General features: G+C 48.8%; 1 long non-coding RNA gene across 1 annotated transcript in view; it reads right to left on the bottom strand.

Moving 5' to 3' along the window:
- The window catches only part of LOC105720726 (uncharacterized), a 30368-nt gene extending 13438 nt beyond the window's left edge, over nt 1-16930 (bottom strand). Inside the window, exon 1 of the long non-coding RNA XR_001108211.2 lies at nt 16844-16930. This is a non-coding gene — a long non-coding RNA (uncharacterized LOC105720726). The remainder of the gene's footprint in view (nt 1-16843) is intronic.
- Nucleotides 16931-18410: the final 1480 nt, after the last annotated feature.

The raw sequence follows: 18410 nt of genomic DNA on the forward strand, positions 1-18410 counted from the left end.
AGTACAGTGGCAGGATCTGGGCTCACTAAAACTTCCACCTCCTGGGTTCAAGTGATTCTCCTGCCTTATCCTCCTGAGTAGCTGGGAAGACAGGCACCCGCCACCATACCTGGCTCTTTATTTATTTATTTATTTTAGTAGAGATGGCATTTCACCATGTTGGCCAGGCTGGTCTCGAACTCCTGACTTCAGGTGATCCACCCTCCCCAGCCTCCCAATGTGCTGGAATTACAGATGTGAGCCACTGTGCCCAGCCCATTTTCTATTCTTAAGAAAGGAGGAAGTAGAGTATGAAAACCAGTGCATTGGGAGAGACCTGAAGATGAGCACATCAGCTCCCTGCCCTCAAGGAGCCTCTACGGGTCAGGTTTTACAGTTATACAAAATAACCAGCCTTGGGTATCCATGACGCTTCGCCCCAGGAGATCTCATGCCTCTGCCCATGGGAGGACACAGAGGACCTCAGTGGGGATAGAAGGGCCTTCTCCTTGTCACCAGCTCTCAGGACTGAATGCTCAGTGCTGTCTTGGGGAGAAGGGACTGGGCGGTGCATTGCACCTCACTAGCCCCCATCTGGATCTGTGTGGCTGGGCCCCTGGCATATGACTATGACATCTGGAGACATCTGTGCTAATGCCCTTCAGACGGAGACCACCAGGAGCCCCCTGTAACTGAACCAGTTGGGTTTATGACTCTTCTCAGCAAAGAAGCTTGCACGCCATGGGAGACTGTGGGGCCCTTCAGTCTCCAGAGGCTGAGGTGGGCAGATTGCTAGAGCTTAGTCAGGAGTTGGAGACCAGCCTGGGCAACATGGCAAGAACCCGACTCTACAAAAAAAAAAAAAGAATACAAAAAAGTAGCCAGCCATGGTGCCCACCTGCCTGTAGTCCCAGCTACTCAAGAGGCTGAGGCAAGAGGATTGCTTAAGCCCTGGAGGTTGAGGCTGCAGTGAGCCATGCTTGTGCCACTGCACTCCAGCTTGTGTGACAGAATGAGGCCCTGTCTCAACAAACAAACAAAACAAAACAAAACCACCCATCCCCAAAATAGCATCCAGCCCTCTGTGTGCCTTTCTCTTTGATGGTTTATGATTGGACTTCCTTAATCAGCTACAAAGGAAAGCTTAAAGAAATGATGGAAATACCTAGCCACAAAGAACGCTTTAAAGTGGAGGAATCAGAGAGAAGGAGCGTGCAAGAGGAATGGGTGTTTGCTCCCTTCTTGCTGGATGGGCTGAAATCACAGATGGTGTCTCACATTGAATGGAGGGCGGGAACAAAGCTTGGAGATAAAGGAGGTTGGAAAGGACTTAGAGGATTTGGGCTTTGCTGGGTGAATCTGGGAGGGGCAGGGAAGCAGGACCCACTCGGGGCGGGTGGCAATGCTGTGACTGGGTATTGCAGTCAGTTGCATCTGTAGGGAGAGACTCGAGCAAGCATAAAGCTGCAAGGGGTAGAGCAGCAGCCGTCACCCATTTAGCGGGAAAGGGGGAGCTTGGTGTTTTGTGGTTGCATGGGGACCTTTGGTCTTGCTGTGTCACAGTCTCCCCTGGCCGCCTCTGAGGCTGGTGTCCTGTGAGAGGTTTTATAGCCAACAGGAGAACACCAGGGCCAGCCTGTAAGCATCAGACCAGGTCCCAGATGTCGGGGACTGCTCTTTTCCTTGTCAGAATATTGGTGGCTTTGTAGACGTTTGTTAGGCTAAATATTATCTATTGGATCACAACCAAAACAGTAGCTTTTCCCGAGTCCCAGCGGCGGGTCCCTCATCCTCCAGCTATGTCTGGACCTGAGTTTGTATTTCAGCCCATCCCGTCCTTAGCACAGAGCGGACCTCACATAGACCAGCTGCATGTGTCCACAGCGCACAGCCCATCCCATCCTTAGTGCAGAGAGGACCTCACCTAGATCAGCTGCATGTGTCCACAGCGCACAGCCCATCCCATCCTTAGTGCAGAGAAGACCTCACATAGACCAGCTGCATGTGTCCACAGCGCACAGCCCATCCCGTCCTTAGTGCAGAGCAGACCCCACATAGACCAGCTGCATGTGTCCACAGCGCACAGCCCATCCCGTCCTTATTGCAGAGAAGACCTCACCTAGACCAGCTGCATGTGTCCACAGCACACAGCCCATCCCATCCTTAGCACAGAGAGGACCCCACATAGACCAGCTGCATGTGTCCACAGCGCACAGCCCATCCCGTCCTTAGCACAGAGAGGACCTCACCTAGACCAGCTGCATGTGTCCACAGCACACACTGACGTCCCGAAACTGGAAACAGCCATGTCTATCACAGAAGCCCAAGGTCACACAACTGGGACCTATCTGTCCAGGGCAGACAGCCGAGTGATCCTCACAGGCCCGCAGGAAGGTCAGGTGCGGTGGATCTAATAACAGCATCAACAGCATATTAAACAGCATAAAAGCTCACGGGCATAAAACAGAAGCATGCATTTTCTACTGGGGTCTGCCTGGCATCTAAGGGGGCTGTCTCTCCAGTCACCTCTGCTCACATCCCAGGCTTCAGGGCAGTGGCCAGGCTGGAGGCAGGGGTGGGAAGTTCCCCGAAGGGCGAGTGTAAAGCCACAGTACTCTGCCATCCTGCCTCATTCATGACTTCAACAAGCCCAGCTTCCATGATATAGGAAGCACCCTCCTTCTGTGGAGGTGGGTGACATGGGAGAAGGTTCTGTCACAGCAGGTCAGCAGCTCCACGCCTACCCTTTTCCTCCATCTCATGCCCCTGGAACTCACAGCAACAAATGCTACAGCAGCAGGAAGGGCTCACACACACCAAAGGCCCAGATCCAGAAATGGATCCCAGACCTGCCCTAAAGGTTCAGGATTTATTAATCCACAAATAGACTCAACATTCACATCCTGAAGAGTCTGTTTGTAGAAATCTCTGAGTTACGTTTTGAAATTATAGACACATCCCCCTGCCACTCTGCAGAGCTGTGGAGCTCATCGACCAGTGTTTCTGGCTGTTGCCCTATTCTTGCCTTAGTTCTGATTCTGTATTCTTTCCTTTCTTTCAACCTCACTCAGTCCCACAATTCCTAAAAGTCAGACGTTTTCACAGTACTTGGAAAGGCAGCAGGTGCAACCTGAGAGCTTCGTAAAAGGAGAAGATCCAGAAGGCAAGGCCCCTCCAGTGGATGGGGTGTGGGGCCTGGAGGGGAAGCCTGAGCTCTGCAAATCGGCCCCCACATTCCTTCTCTTCTATGCCCTTTCCTTTCCAGCATAGGGAAGGGGTTTTTGAAGAACAGTCAAGGGCTTGTTAGGGAGGGCCTGGAGGAGCCAAAGCCTCAGCAGTGGCCTCCAGGGAGGGCCTGATACCCGTGACATGTCTCATTCTGTTCATGCCTCTGAATGCCCAGAGGATGGGTCAACCCATGAACTGGTTGGGCAGAACAACAGCTTGTCTGTTTTTTCATATGACATTCTGCCATACCAAGCATGGGATCTTCACATTCCTTCTGAGCCCTTTCCTGAGTCAGCTCTCAGCTAAATGCTGCTGACACCAAGTAGGTTTTTTGGAACACCAAGAAAAAATTTTACTTGCAAACTCAAGTCGGCTTGCTCTCTTTAACACAGACTGTGATAATGACAAAAACCACAGTGACTTTTGCACCAACCTAATACTTGGCTCACCTCCTAAATTTGGTTCTCTTCCATATTACCTGGGATGGCCAACTCTCCTGCCTTCCCCAGGACTGAGGGATTTCCTGGCATATGAGATTTTAGTGGCCAAACTGGATAGTCCCAGGCCAATTGGGATGGTTAGTCATCCTAATACCAGTTAGCCCTATTCAGCCTTTCTACTTGAATATCAGTCATCATGTCAGAAAAAAAAAAAAAAAAAGATGATACTTCCTGGTTTAAAAAAATCAGAAAGACACTACAAGTTTACTGAAGTTAGCTGCTACACCACCACACTGCAACTCCCCAACTGCCATCAATCCTGCAAAATATCAATTTGACTAATATCCCCCTTGCTAATCATGACTAGCAAAGTGAATATAATAGTTAACTTCAGACTACAGCAATGCCAGGAGGGATCCTGCTCTAAAGTCAAAGCTCTCATCCAGATTTTCAGTTAACATCTCTCAGGGAGGAAATCTTCCATGGAAAAATACCATGGAAAAATCCACTACTTTGACCGCACAGATACATTCATTATGGCACGACCATAATTACAACATTGCCCGTCAGGGTTTCCATTATAAATGGGGTCTGAGTCTTGGTGGAACACAATTCTTTCCAGCTGGAGTAAACCATGGACAGGTTTTCAACCCAATGGGGATTTTTCTGATTTGTTCACAAATCGGCAAGGCTGGGAAGGGAAAGTGGGAAGATGACATTGGGAACGGAATAAACAATATGGATTTTTGTTCTTAGTGTGTCCTTTAAACTGAAATAAGAGAACACGAACAAACAAAAAAAAACAACCAAGACCAATTAAGGATATCACTCAGACCCTAAAGTGTTGGATTCAAAGTGATATTTTGTCTTTAAGTTACTTTAAAAGATAGAGCATTGAGACAAAAGAAGGGAGATTTGCTCTTTCTTCTTCTTCTTCTTTTCTTATCCCTAAAGTCTAGCTAAGTCTGAAGAAATGAACTTTTTTGGCTCACTGTGCCTCTGAGGGCAAAACAAAGAATTGAGAAAAGTGAAGTGGGATGTGAGACCTGGGTTCTCTTCCAGGCTCTTTTTTCCAGCTAATTCCGTGTCAAAAGATAAATGACCTAATCTTTCTGAGACTCAGTTTTCTGTAAAATACAGATATTGTTCATTGGTCTGGCCAGGTCATGGAATTCCCATGCATATCAACAAAGGCAGTGGATGCGAGCTGTCTCGCCCCTGTGGTAGGAGCCTCCTTTTGGCTTTTGTGGTTTCTCAAGCTGAGTCTCCCAGGTCCCTCCTGAGAAGATGGAGTCATCCTGGGTAGTCAGGGGTTCGCTGTTGACTGGGGCCAGGGAAGAAGGGCGGCACCTGTACCCCTGTCCTACCTCCCCGATACTGCCTCACCTGGTTCACCCCAAAGGCAAACACACGCTGCACCTCGGGGAGGGTCGAGCTCGCTTTTGCCGACAGTTTTGCAGTAATTATGCCAAAGCCATAATCATCTCTAGAGATCTTGCTTTCATCTGGTGACCTTGGAGACTTCACAAGGGCAGAACCCTCATCCATGGAATCCCGGGGGATCAAGGCACAGGTGTTTCTCAGGCTTTAAAGGTTCACAGGGTAATCACTGTTAGACCAATGATGAAATAGCGCTTACGAAGCAACCAACACAGCTCCTTTCCAAACAGAAAACTGTGAGATCCCTGTCTTCCCCTCTTACTCCTAGAACTTCTAAGAACAGTGAAGAAAAAGGGATCAATCTCAGTTGTTAGGTTTGTTCATTTGGTTGGTTGTTTTTGTAGATGGAGTCTCACTCTGTCACCCAGGCTGGAGTGCGGTGCCATGATCTTGGCTCACTGCAACCTCTGCCTCCCAGGTTCAAGTGGTTCTCCTGCCTCAGCCTCCTAAGTAGCTGAGACTACAGGTGCCTGCCACCATGCCCAACTAATTTTTGCATTTTTAGTACAGACAGAGTTTCACCATGTTGGCCAGGCTGGTCTCGAACTCCTGACCTCAAGTGATCTGCCTGCCTCGGCCTTCCAAAGTGCTGGGATTACAGGTGTGAGCCACCGTGGGTGGCCTGTTTGTTTGTTTTAAATAACAGCCATTGCAGAATGAATGATACAGTTCCAGTTAGATTATCACACCCAACCTCCCTTTCTCAAATGTCTTAGGAATTTTGAGGTCAATACACACACACACACACACACACACACACACACACACACATATATATATATATATATATATTTTTTTTTTTTTTTTTTGCTCCAGCAGTTGGGGAGTCATGTGGCAAACCTGAATAATGGAGTTAGGTGGACAAAAGCCCAAGGTGAATTTCGTAAGGTTATTAAAAACGTTCAGGATTTTCAGTCATTTATTTTCAGTGACTGTCAGCGGAAAGCTTACTCTGGCTTAGTTTTGACTTAGGCTTGAAATAAATGTTCCACTGCTGCCTTCTCTCGTTTAATTCATGGTAATATTGAGCCATAATTCTAAGTTGCAAAAGGCCATTCTTAGTGGAGACCGTCATCACACTGACATCCTGTTGACTCTCATAATAAAGCCATTCTGCGGTGAGCTAGTGAAACAAGCTATGTGACGGGGTTCAGCTTTTTTCACATTCAGGCTTGGCTGTAGGAGCGACTGGGAATCTAATTCCCAGCCCTGTGGAGTGATGGGGACTGACCCGTACTTAGAGCTGCTCCCGGGCTGGAGCCTGGGCTCCCCGGCGCGCCCACCAGGTGGCACTGGCGCCCTCTCTCGCGCACCTAGGCCCCTGCTCTTGTCCTTTCTAGCACAAGCTTGGAGGCCTGATTTTCAATCCCTTGCTTTCAAACACAGAAATGCCCGGGAGGACCAGATGAAGGGGACTGTGAAAAGCTTAGCAGTGCGGGACACTGTGCATTTTCCCAGCAAGTTGCCAGCCTGTCCCGGTCGGAGCGCTGTGTGTCGGGGTTTATGAAGATAATTAGGTGTTCAGATGCAGTTACCAAATTTCCATTAAAAGGAATACGACAGCTTTTCACTTGCAACAGCAGGTGCCGTTAAAGGTGAAGTCAGCAGCGACGAAGCGTCCAGGGCTCTCTGCTTGTTCATCCACGGGCAGATGGTCATTGTGGGGTCGGACACGTCAGCCTCTGGTTTCTGTTGTCTTAAGGAAAATAAGGTCACCTTCTGCATCTCTTCAGGGACAGTGAGTTCTGGAACGGGCCACAAGGGCTGCCATGTTCGGCTCTAAATTCTGTGGATCTGCAAGTGCTTCTCATTTCTGTGAGGTGCCCCTCTCAGATACAGGGACATTACTCAACTCTGAAATGAGCCCTCAAGCCATGAAAAGACAAGGAGGGAATTTAAACGCACGTTACTAAGTGAAAAAAGCCAGTCTAAAAAGGCTGCATATTCTGCGATTCCAGCTTACGACATTCTAGAAAAGGCAGAGCTATGGAGACAGGGAAAAGGGCTGTGGCTGCAGGGGTTCCGGATGAGGGAGGGGTGGACAGTTGGAGCACAGAGGATTCTTAGGGCAGTGACAGCCCATCTGGCACTGTAACTGCGGATAGATGGCATGGTATCTGTGTCAAACCCATAGAATGCCAACCCGGGGGTGAGCCGTAATGGAAACAATAGACTCTGGGTGATGGTGATGTATCTGCGTAGGTCTATGGACTGTAACAGATGCACCACTCTGGGCTGGGCACGGTGGCTCATGCCTGTAATCCCAGCACTTTGGGAGGCTGAGGCGGGCAGATTACCTGAGGTCAAGAGTTTGAGTCCAGCCTGGCCAACATGGTGAAACCCTGTCTCTACTAAAAACACAAAAATTTGCCAGGCATGATGGCAGGCAACTATAATCCCAGCTACTTGGGAGGCTGAGACAGGAGAATCGCTTGAACCCAGGAGGCAGAGGTTGCACTGAGCTGAGATCGCCCACTGCACTCCAGCCTGGGTGACAGAGCAAGACTCCATCTCAAAAAAACATAAAAACAAATGCACCACGCTGGTGATAACAGGGGTGGCTCTGGAGATATGAGAGATCCCTGTACCTTCCTCAAACCTGTAACTTCTTTAAAAATTAAAATCTGTTTTTAGCCGGGTGCAGTGGCTCACACCTCTAACCCTGGCACTTTGGGAGGCCAAGGTAGTGGATTACCTGAGATCAAGAGTTCAGGATCAGCCTGGCCAACATGGTGAAACCCCATCTCTACCAAAAATACAAAAGTTAGCCGGGCATGGTGGTGGGTGCCTGCAATCCCAGCTACTCAGTAGGCTGAGGCAGGAGAATCACTTGAACCCGGCAGGCAGAGGCTGCAATGAGCTGAGATAGTGCCATTGCACTCCAGCCTAGGCAACAAGAACAAAACTCTGTCTCAAAATAAATAAATAATCTATTTTTTAAATTGTTAATTATGCTGTCTCAGCCATAGACCAAAGCCTATTCTTACCCAATGACACTATATGCACCAAGGTCATACCTAGTGCTAGAAATATGAGGTCCAGCCCTTGAGCCCAGTGGAAGATAACTGCACAATAGCCCAGCATCTGCTTCCCACGGACTGCTGCAAGGGTCCATGAGGCCCACCCACGAACCCACCAGCACAGCTCTAGCCCGTGGGTGCTCTGCATGTGTTCACTCCAATCCTGTGGGTTTGTCTGAAGAGGACCCTGGCTAAGCAGGGTGACATGAGAAAGGCTCCCAGGTGTTCCAGCCACCCTCCTTGGCATTGTGTCTCCGATCTAATCTTCTGATGCACATCATCACGAAGGTGAAATCGACCTGTTCTGTCCCTGACCAGGTGTGTGACGTCAGCAACTTTCGTAACTTTCCTGGGTGAAGTTTCCCCTTCTCTAAGATGAAGGTGGTAACAATGGCCCGTGCCATAGGCTTGTGTGCAGGATTGAGTCAGGAGAGACCCACAAAGTGTTTAGCAGTATCTGACCCAGATTAAAAGCACAATGTGGCTGGGCATGGTGACTCACACCTGTAATCCCAGCACTTTGGGAGGCCAAGGTGGGTGGATCACCTGAGGTCAGCAGTTCGAGACCAGCCTAAGCACCATGGAGAAATCCCATCTCTACTAAAAATACAAAATTAGCCAAGCGTGATGGTACATGCCTGTAATCCCAGCTGCTTGGGAGGCGAAGCAGGAGAGTCGCTTGAATCCGGGAGGAGGAGATTGCAGTGAGCCGAGATCGTGCCACTGCACTCCAGCCTGGGCAACAAGAGCAAAACTCTGTCTCAAAAAAAAAAAGCACAACGTGAGTTTATGTCATTTTTCCAGGTAGCAGGCGTGCAGGCGTGTGGGGAAAGGTGAGTGACCACGAGTTTATTATCTTCCTGACCACGTGTAAGTATACATCTTTCCTCTGAGACGTTTGAGATCCCTCAAAAGTACTCACAGCCCCCACCCAGTAGCCTTGCTCTGCCCTATGCTCCCCGGAAGGGGCTTGACCCACAACAGGGGCAGGAACCAAGCCAAGCCTCCTTCGCCCTTGCAGGACTGCCTGTCAACCATTTTGGCAAGCATGCTCAGATTTTCATGAAGCAAATGTGAAACTCCCACGAGGTCTCTTTGGGTCAAAGGTAAACAGAAAGTCTTAGAATTTTCTTAAGAAAAATAAAAGGTTCCCACTTTTTTTTTCTGGTCCAGAGAGTTCCTGGCATGCTTCTTCTTGTTTTTCTTCATACTTGGGGACGGCAGAAATGATACATGGCCTCCCCACAATTGAGGGGCACTCTGCAGTGGACCATGATATATTTACTGAGAAATTTTTAATAAATAAACCACAGTCTTGAACCCATGCACCCTTATAAACCAGCCCATCCTCATGGGGAGAGTTCGGGAGTTTTTATGGAGCAATACTATGTTCTCATGAGAATTTTATTAGAAATCAGAGTCTTGAGATGCATCAGGCAGGAAATTTATGAGGTTACATGGGAACCGTCCTTTCATTTTGCCATTCCGGGTTAAATTACTTCTTCATATTCTGTTGATTTACTTTGTAAATTTTCACTGTGAACATTGTTCTGAATTTCTCAGCAAATTCAAGCCAGCTAATTATTGATTTCTTGAACGTCCCACTTTTATCCTTCAAATAACATAAATAATTGATAGTCTATAAAAGAAAGAGCCCAAGTCCATAGGAAACACAGATAACTCATGAAAAGTGTGGCCAAGCCAGTCTTTCCACAACATCAAGAAATAAACAAGAAGCTCAATGGAAAACACTTTTAGAATCACCGACAATTCTTTACGCCTCTTACTTTTCCACTTAATGGTTTCTTCAAATATTATTTTTGTGTTTTTCGAAGTACCCAGCTAAAATTTTACTCGCCAAAATAACCTGTTGTTTATCATCATGTAACCCAACTTGGAGAATAGCCCAAACCCAGAATAGATGTTTGTGCCGGTGAAGTGGAAAGGAAGTGCTCAGAACAAGGTTTTTCTCTGGGCCTGTTCCAACATCTCATTAGCTGTCTGTGTTAATGCTGTGAGGAAAGGCGCCAGGCCGGGCTGGCCTTGGCTAGTGTGGAGAAAGTGAGAGAGCCGTGCAGGAACCAGCCTTCTATTAACCAGCTGACCCCACTGCCGCTATTTGAGCTCGATTTCCTGGGTAAAGTCCCCAAATTAGGTAATTTTTTTCGTCTCTAAATTTAATTTTTACATTGAAACTGTGTATTTTTCCAACCAAATTCTGGCTTTGGGGGTTTAAGTTTGCTTGGCTGCCACCATGGTTGGTTGGTTTTAACCTTTTCTACCCATCATCCAAAGACTCCCAGCCATGTACTTTGGGGGAAAAAAAAAACTGTAGTAAAACAACACAAGAAGCACTCTAGTTACCAGGCTTCAGGTTTCTTGGTACCAAAGAATGGTGCTGACTGTCCTGCCCGAGGTCAGCTCTTCTATAGACTAACAGGACCTGGTCATTCCTCCAAAAGCACACTGAATAATCATTGTCACCATTAACTAACCTTCTCTAAATATTTTCCATATGCCAAGCTCTATGCTGCTAATGCGCATTTGTGACTCAAAATGGCTCCATGAAGCCGGTCCTCTTGTTCAACCCATTCACAAGTGAAAAGCACAAGGCTTAGAGAGGTTAAGCAGCATCCATGATCACACAGTGGACTTGGTTCTTACTCCCCAGGCTGTGTCTGGAGTCTTTAGGGAAAGGCATCAACCCAGGCAGCAGGAGCAGACAGGGAAGAAAATCTCTGCCCTCAAGAAGCCCATGCTTTAACTTCAGGGGCCCGAGAACAAGGCCAGTGTCACATTCCAGCAACTGCCTAGTGGGACACTGTCATTGTGTGGGGAACAGGTACCCTTGGCAAACAAGCTGATGGAAAGATGGCAATGTCCTAGGTGATCAGGGAAATGCAACCTAAGCCAGGAGACACCACTGCACACCTAGTAGAGTAGCCACAACCCTGAACACTGTCCACACCAGATGCTGGGGAGGCTATGGAGGAACAGGGCTCTCACTCATTGAGCTGCGCACACAAAATAGTGCAGATGCTTTGGGAGAGAGTTTGGCAGTTTCTTGCAAAATTAGGGTGGAGTGGTGCATGCCTGTAGTCTAAGCTACTCAGGAGACTAAGGCAGGAGGATCGCTTGAGTCCAGGAGTTTGAGGCTGTAGTGTGCAATGATTGCACCTGTGAAGAGCCAATGTACTCCTGTCTGGATGACATCTTAAAAAAAAAACAAAAAACACTAAACTTACTCTCACCATATGATCAATCTTGTGCTCCTTGATATTTACCCAAAGGAGTTGAAAATTTAGGTCCACACAGAAACCTGCACACAAATGTTTGCAGCAGCTTTACTCATAGTTGCCCAAACTTGGAAGGAACTCAGGTGCCCTTCATCAATGAATGGATAAATACACTGTGGTACGTCGAGACAATGGAATCTGTTTTTGAGACGGAGTTTCATTCTTGTTGCCTAGGCTGGAATGCAATGGCATGGTCTTGGCTCACTGCAACCTCTGCCTCCCAGCACAAGTTCAAGCAATTCTCCTGCCTCAGCCTCCCAAGTAGCTGGGATCACAGGTGCCTGCCACCACACCTAGCCAATTTTTGTATTTTCAGTAAAGACGGGGTTTCACCATGTTGGCCAAGCTAGTCTTGAACTCCTGACCTCAAAAGATCTGCCCGCCTCTGTCTCCCAAAGTGCTGGGATTACAGATGTGAGCCACCGTGTTCAGCCCAGATGATGGGATATTATTCAATACTAAAAAAAATGAACTGTCAAGTCATGAAAAAACATGGGGGAAACTTAATGCAGGTTACTAAGTGAAAGAAGCCAGTCTGAAAAGGCTGCCTTCTGTATGGTTCCAACTCTATGATATTCTGGAAAAGGCAAAGCTATGGAGACAGGAAAAACACCAGTGGCTTCCAGGACTTAGTGGGGACAGAGGAACGAACACAGGACTTTTAGGACTGTGAAAGTACTCTGTATGATACTGTAGTGTTAGATCCATGTAATCACACCTTTGTCCAAACCCACAGAATGCACAGCATACATCAAGAGTGAGCCCTAGGGTCAACTGGGCTTGGGTGATGATGGTGGGTCAACAGATGCTCGTCAGTTATAACAAATACACCACTCTAGGCGGGGAGGATACAGGGGGTGCAGGGAGTCTATGGGAACTCTCTGTACCTTCCTCTCCATTTTGCTGCGAGCCTAAAAATGCTATAGATACATTAGCCAGTTGTGGTAGCTCACACCTGTAATCCCAGCACTTTGGGAGGCCAAGGTGGGTGGATCACCTGAGGTCAGGAGTTCAAGACCAGCCTGGCCAAAATGGTGAAATTCCGTCTTTACTAAAAATACAAAAACGAGCCAGGCATAGTGGTGCCTGCCTGTAATCCCAGCTACTCAGGAGGCTGAGGCAGGAGAATTGCTTGAACCCAGGAGGCAGAAGTTGCAGTGAGCTGAGACCGAGCCACTGTACTCCAGCCTGGGCAACAGACTCATTTTCAAAAAAATAAAAAAGAATTTTTTTAGAACCCTAAAACAACCAAAAGGTGTCCTGAGCTCAGGAAACATTCATCCCCACACCTCTGGAGCAGACTGCTTTAAAACTGGGTCGCACCACCTTAACAAACACAAACTCCAATCAAAACGACAAATCCCACTCGTTGGTGTGAAGCTCACATCCCATCCTGTGGGGACAGTATTAATTAGGAGATGGAGCACAACAAGGCAGGCTTCCTGGTGGAGGAGGCTCTATGGCAGGACTTGAGGCATGAGGGCTAGTGTCTGGCTCTGGGCAGGACATGGAGGCAGTGCCAGGGGCACAGACAGGGGGCTCTCACTCAGCCCATGGTCTTTGCCCTGGGATTTTGTCCCTAGCTTCTCCCCCACAGCTGCCCCCTTGTTCCTGAGCATTGTTTGATTGGTTTTCCTCCACCGCAAGGCAAGCTGTGTTTTGGTGACAGGCCAAGGAAAATACCCACTGAATACAAAGCAGTTGCCCGAGAGACCGTAGCAAATGCTCTGTCTCGCCAGTACCGCACCACAGCAGCCTGCCTTGGCAGGCCTGACGCCCCGGGGGCCGGGGCACACGGCAGCGCCACATTGCCAGGGGCCTCAGCCTCTGTGGGCTGCTGGAAAAGCCTCCTCCAGCCCCAGGCTGGGACATTTCCAGCCACCACACTCCAGGAAGAGTCTTCCAGGCCTGGGAACAACCTCGGTCCCTGGATTGAGCTCCAGAGGGCAGCTGCCTTGGTGGTAGGGGCAGGAAGGTGTGGGCTGCCGAGGAGCAGGGACACTTCAGTGTTGTCAGAGGAAAACATGAGTCCAGGGGACCCTGACTTAGCTCAAGCCTCCTCCAGCATCCAAGTCCCAGCTGGATGGACGGCTGCGGTCCTGTGAGATAAGGAAATACACCCATCACCTGAGATTCCAAATAGGTGCCCCTGGGTGGGCTCACTGCCAGCCAGTCTCCAAGGCCTCTGTTTACAAGCTGGGAAGGTGACCTCCAAGCCAGAAGGCCCTGCCCCGCCTCCCCCTATGTGATGGGCTGAATGCTTGTGGCCCCAAATTCATCTGCTGAAATCCTCACTCCCAGTGTTTAGTCTCAGGAAGCGGGGCTTTGGGAGGTGGTGTGGTCATGAGGGTGGAGCCCTCCTGAGTGGCGTTATTGCCCTCATAAAAGGGGCTAACAGTGAGAAGAGGACACAGTGAGATGCCACCTACCATTAAGGAAGCAGGTCATCACAGACACAATCTGCCAGCGCCTTGATCTTGGACTTCCTTTCTGTTGTTTATGGGCCTCCTGGTCTATGGCACTTTGTGACGGCAGCCTGGGTGCACAAAGACACACCATCTTCTGCCCATTTTTGGGGGGGAGGGGAGGGATAGTCTTGCTCTGTTGCTCAGGTTGGAGTGCAGTGGCATGATCTTGGCTCACTGCAACTTCCACCTCCCAGGTTCAGGCGCTTCTCCAGCCTCAGCCTTTTGAGTAGCTGGGACTCCAGGCATATGCCACTGCATCTGGCTAAAATTTTTTTTTTTTTTTGTATTTTTAGTAAAGACAGGGTTTCACTATGTTGGCCAGGCTGGTCTTGAACTCCTGGCCTCAGGTGATCTGCTCATCTCGGCCTCCCAAAGTACTGGGATTATAGGCGTGAGCCACCGTGCCCAGCCTGTGCCTCCTGCTCTTAACAGTTGCCCCCTTTGGAGGCTGCTCAGCTTAATGCCTTCCAGGCTGCACCCTTTTATTTTTCTGAAGGGAGTTCTGATACATCTGAAAAGGGTATGGTGAAGCCAGAGCAAAGTGGTGTGAGCAGCTGAGCAATCGTCTCCTTTCCTCAGGGAAAAGTGATGACTCAGGCTGGACCAGCCGCCATTGCCTTGGGTGACGGGGATATTCCAAATGGGGATGGAACCTCCAGACACTGCCCTCCCACCTCAGAAGATCAAGCAGGTCAACGGCATCAGGCCTGGAATCTCTGAGCCTGATCAAAATAGAAAGGAGCTTCATCTCGGATTGAGGAGCAGAAAAGCTGGCCAGAGTCCAGGGAGATGACAGTCTGTGCCAAAAATCAACCCATCTTTTCAGCTATGTTCCTGCTCCAAAAGGAACTAGCCCTTGAGCACGTACAGCAGTGGGTTTAACATCTGCTAACATGTGAGCTCCTGGAGACCAGGGTCCTCACCCGCCTTGCCCCCCACTGTAGTCCCAAGTCGGAGTTTGTTTTATGTTGCACTAACAGGATACCACAGACTGCGTAATTTATAAAGAACAGAAATGTAATGCTCACAGTCCCGGAGGCTGGAAAGTCCAAGATCAAGGCCCCAGCAGGTTGAGTCTCGAATGAGGCTGCACCCTCCAGAGGGGAGGAAGGCTGTGTCCTCACGTGGTGAGGTCGGGAGGGCAAGCCAGCCACATGCTGAGCAAAGCTTCTTCTAGAAGGGTCTTAATCCCACTCACCAGGGAGTGGCCCTCACGACCTAATCGCCTCTGAAAGCCCTGCCTCGCAGCATCCCATTGGCAACACCTGAATTTTGGAGGAGACACATTCAAACTGCTGCGCCCCAGGACTTAGAACAGCGCCTGGAACACCACAGTACTCAACACATGCTTACTACTTACGTTTTTTTTTTTTTTTTTTTGAGACAGAGTTTCGCTCTTGTCGCCCAGGCTGGAGTGCAATGGCACAATCTTGTCTCACTGCAACCTCTGCCTCCCAGGTTCAAGCGATTCTCCTGCCTCAGCCTTCCGAGTAGCTAGGATTACAGGCATGAGCCACTGTGCCTGGCTGCTTATTAAATACTTTTAATGACCTTTTCTCTGTAATGAAACGGTGACGAGTCCTCAGCTCCCCTTCTTTAGTCATAATGAGCCTAAAATGAGGAGCACTCCCAGAGCATGAGTGTGGCTGGAAAATAGGAAGTTAGGGGAACAGGACTCAGCAGGTGCAGCCAATTCGTAGACGCAGGAGCAGCAGGTGCAGTTTATAGGCCACATCCTCACTCGCATAACAAGCCACTTCAGCCTCTGATTGGTCACAGGCCAATTCTTTATGGGCTGTAGCCAATTGGAGGCCTCTAAAGGGCACCAGGTGGTGTTGCTGAGTTTCTTTAGCTCAACAGAAACCCTAATTAGGCAGGCTCTGGAGACACTTGCTCGAGCGCACTCCCACTCTGAATTGTCTTCAATAAATCTATGCATTACTCCATTCTTTTATTGCTCTGTGTTTTGTTCGATTCTTTATTCAAAACACCAGGAACCTGGACAGCTGTATCCAGTGACATGAGGATGGATTCCTGGTATTTGAAGCGAATTGCAGGTCCCCAAAAATGGGTACAACAGGCCGTGTGCTGGACGGACCCACCCCACAGCAAGCAGACACAACACATTGCTGAAGCCTCTCCCTACCCCATGCAGACCACAACAGGCCACATCGTGCCTCATAAATCAGAGACATGACGGCAACTTTAACGTCATGCTTGAGCAATAATAACCATTCCCTAGGATCCAGGAGAAAAATCAGCAAGGCAGATCATGAATGTCAGCGTAAACACACCCTCTCCATTCTGAGTGGTGTTCTTGATGCGCTTCTGGAAATGCTTGATGCATTGGCCCTGAATTCCTAATGTTTGCCCCACAGCATTCGCCGCACACACTGTCCTCTGTGCTTTCCTGGAAACTCTCACTTAGCTGGGAAGATGGAATCCAACCAGTCTCTCATTCCATGTTGCTCATTCACTCCATGTCTCCTGCTCCCACAAACACCCATCTCCCTGTCCCAGCACCTTCGCCCCTCCCTGCATCCTCCCTCCCCTCCTCCATGGTGAACCCCACCTCCCTTTCTAGATGATTTCCCTAAGACTCTAAACATCTCTGAGGGTCCACCAGGAAGAAATGGCTCTTGGGACCCTCCTCAAGCCACCCTTCTCTTCCTTTCCTGCCTCTTTATCAATTCCAACTGTACCCCTTCCGAGTGCCTTCATCCTTAGGGCTCTCCCCAAACAGCCAGTGGCCTGCAGTTGACGCAGAGTAGATGTGATCTAGAAGAAACCCCAGAGGCAGCTAATCTAAGCACCCCCACACCCACCCCTTTTAAGGTTGACGGAGCTGGAGGGGACACACCTGCCCGAAGTTGCAGGAGTTAGGGCAGGCTCAGGATCAGGACACTGCTCTCCTTTTTCACCTTCAGAACTCTCCCAGCCCCCAACAGCTTTTCCACCCCAGGACCACTCACCAGGGAGCTCCTCTTATGATGCACCAAGCAGCCCTGCTCAGGCTCACCACACTCTTGGCACAGCTGGCCTCCACCAGTTTCCCTCATCCTCTGCCGTCTCTCTGAGTCAACTGCTCCAGCTAATCTTTGCCCCAACCCTCAAGATGCCACCCTCCGCCCACTGACCCCGCCCTCGGCCGGCACATTCCACCCCATCACTGGGTCGAGGAGGGAGTTGATATCGCTCCTTCTCTCTTGCAATCCAAGGCATGGTGCCAATCCTCTGTGGTTCATTTTCTAGGCTTTGCTGTTGATATTCAAAGCCAAGCTCAACCAATATCTTGTTGCAGTTTGGCAATAATTTTTCTTTCTTTCTTTTTTTTTTTTTTTTAATGAGAGATAGGTTCTAACTATGTTGCTTAAGCTGGTCTTTAACTCTTGGGTCAAGTGTTTTTCCCACCTCAGTCTCCCAAGCAGCTGGGATTACAGGCATGAGCCACCACACCTAGCCATTTCTGCAATAATTGTGAAATCAGAGTTTACAGAAAGACTCATTGCTCCTTGAATAGTAGGAGAAAGAGTAGAGGCAAAAGATTTGTAAATGATTTAATATCCAATTAGTTTGCTACATGTAAACATTTTGATAATTTTCTTTGAACAATATCTATTTTTCTTTCTAGAGGACAGATTCAGTTATCCTCATCAAATTCTTTTTTCCGAGACAGAGTCTTGCTCTGTAGCCCAGGCTGGAGTGCAGTGGCACGATCTTGGCTCACTGCAACCTCCACCTCCTGGGTTCAAGTGATTCTCCTGCCTCAGCCTCCCAAGTAGCTGGGGTTACAAGTGCATACCACCACACCTGCCTAATTTTTGTATTTTTAGTAAAGAAAGGCTTTCACCATGCTGCCCAAGATGGTCTTGAACTCCCTGTCTCAGGTGATCTGCCTGCCTTGACCTCCCAAGGTACTGGGATTACAGATATGAGCCCCACACCTGACCCCTCAGCAAATTCTTTAGCCTCCTTCTAAAGTCTTGAGTTGAAGCACCCCTGCTGGGTTCTGTCTCAGACACTGGAACGCAGTAGAATCTACCTGACAATTAGCATCAGGATTCTTGTGCCCACCAGGTCAGTAGCACATTTTTTAAAAAAAGCAAATTCTCTTTCATGAAGGTGATTTCTGTCTGGATGTAGCACAGGTACTGATGGCATAACACGTGGCCAGCCTGTGTCCAGGAAGCTAAATAAATCTTATTCTTTCTTTTCTTTCCCAAGTATCTCCAAGTTGGTCCTTGAGCAAAAAAAAAAAAAAAAAAAAAAAAAAGGAAGAGCAACTTCAGGAGCTATTCACTGCGTCCTAACAAGAGATAACTGTAGCACTTGTGCAGTAATGTCTAATGACGTTATTTAAAATGCCATCTTTGGCCGAGTGTGGTGGCTCATGCCTGTTATCCCAGCACTTTGGGAGGCCGACGTGGGCAGATCGCCTGAGGTTGGGAGGTCGAGACCAGCCTGGCCAGCAATGGTGAAACCCCATCTCTACTAAAATTACAAAAATTCGCCAGGTGTAGTGGCAGGTGTCTGTAATTG

Source organism: Aotus nancymaae, unplaced genomic scaffold, assembly GCF_030222135.1.
Source record: "Aotus nancymaae isolate 86718 unplaced genomic scaffold, 86718_ANA_hifiasm-v0.15.2.pri h1tg000090l, whole genome shotgun sequence".
Lineage (NCBI taxonomy): Eukaryota > Metazoa > Chordata > Mammalia > Primates > Aotidae > Aotus > Aotus nancymaae.